Source organism: Poecilia formosa, unplaced genomic scaffold (assembly GCF_000485575.1).
Source record: "Poecilia formosa unplaced genomic scaffold, Poecilia_formosa-5.1.2 Scaffold1417, whole genome shotgun sequence".
NCBI lineage: Eukaryota > Metazoa > Chordata > Actinopteri > Cyprinodontiformes > Poeciliidae > Poecilia > Poecilia formosa.
In genome coordinates this window covers 563-2,406 of record NW_006801356.1, presented here as the reverse complement: position 1 = coordinate 2,406, position 1,844 = coordinate 563, and positions in this window count along the sequence as shown.

The window sequence follows — 1,844 nt, the reverse complement described above, 5'->3', positions numbered from 1 at the left end:
AACTGATTAATTAGTGACTCTGTAGCAAAGGAAGCTGAGCTACCAGGATCTAAAAATGCATAAGTTGTCACTGTCTTGGTTCCCTTTTGTGCCTTAACACACACTGGAATGACAGACAGGACACAATCGTCCCTACCGGCCCCGGTGACACCACAGGTTTCAGCTGTTTGTACAAAAGCAGTTGTTACAGATTGCTGTTCACAACTTTCCTTTACTGGTTCTTCTTTAGCGCCTTTGGTTGTAATATGTAAAGATGTGGGGTGACATCTTGAGCATTCTTGAGACTTAAGTTTCTGCTTGCAACTGCTACTCATATGACCTTGCTTCAAACATGCAAAACACAAACCTTGGCTTATCAAGAATTCAATTTTGTCCTTATGTAGCTTGCTCTTGAATTTTTTGCAAACTGTGAGGTTGTGGTGCTCTCCACTACAATAAATGCAAGGTTTGGTGGTGGTCTCTGTTGTTGTAGGTGGTGTTTTTGAATATTCTTGATTGTTATCTTCTGTCTTTTGGGGTACAACAGTTGTGGTAAACACCTTTGGTTTGAATGATTCCATGTATTGCTTTGGTTTAGTAGGTTCTTTTGTGGTTATGGTTGTGTCCTTTAAGTTTCCATAGAGGGGGTGTAAAAGGTACTTAACCTGCTGGTTCAAAAAGTTAAAGTCCTTGAATTTAGCTCTTTTCTTGGTCCTTTCTTGCAGGTCACAGGCAGCTTTTCTCCATGATTCTTTGAGCTTGTATGGCAGTTTATTTGCCAAAGACTTTATATTAGCTGTGTTGTCCAAGTCTTCCAGATAGCTAATATCCATCATTGTGTTGGAGCAGCCAGTGAGGAAAAGTGCAAAGGACTGAAGAGCATGTCCATCCTCTGGTTTAATTGCTGGCCAATCCAAAGCCTCTTTAATGTAGGCCTCTGAAATCTTGAAATCATCTCCAAAGAACTCCTTTAACATCTGTTTAGCTTTATCCTGCTGAAGATTCCATATGAATGCAGCTCTTAACCAACTCGTGTGGTTGTCCACTTGTGTATTGCAGCAAAAACTGAAGTCGATCACGATCGTTAACGGTACGACTCTCGATTCCATGTTCGATGGCTCCAATAAAAGATCTGTATTCCAACGGTTTGCCGTTAAATACTGGTATGGTGAGATGTGGAAGAAGTGATGCCTTATGATTCTTCACCAGGTACTCTGTGACATGACTTTGTTGTGAGATGGCTTGGCAAAGCCCGTCCAGCACTGGCCTATGCTGATCTCTAGGTTGGACTTCTGGTGCAGATGTAGCCATTTGAACAGGTGCAGCTGGAGCAGTGTGTTTAAAGCTGGCTGATTTTAATGTGTTCTGTGATGGTAGCTGCAATGTAGGTTTTATGTCTTCTTCACCGTCTTTTTGATCAGCTTGAAAAATGCTGTTGTCTTCTTGAACATTTTCGTATTTCTGCAAAATTTCCATTTTAGCATTGGATTCTGCTAATGCTGTTTGCATTGCATGCCTTTCTTTCCTAGCTCTTAAAGCAGCTTCAAAAATCTTTTGTTGAGCTTCAAACTTTGCTTCTCGTTGCTTTTCTTCAGCCTCTAGTTGAATCTTCTTGAAATTTTGCTCTGCATGCCACTCTGCTTCTTCCTTTTCAAGTTCTAGTTTTTCCTGTAAGGCAGCAGCCTTTGCCTTTAAAGCAGCCCGTTCTAATTCTGCTTTTAATCTCACTGATGAAGATGATGAGACTGAGCTTCCACATTGTGATGAGGAACTATTTTTGTGTCTGCTTGTCCGCCTAGATGTCACAGACCTGTTATCTGCAGGTGTTATCTGTTTGTCACACTCCTCGGCCTGCTCAGCTCGAT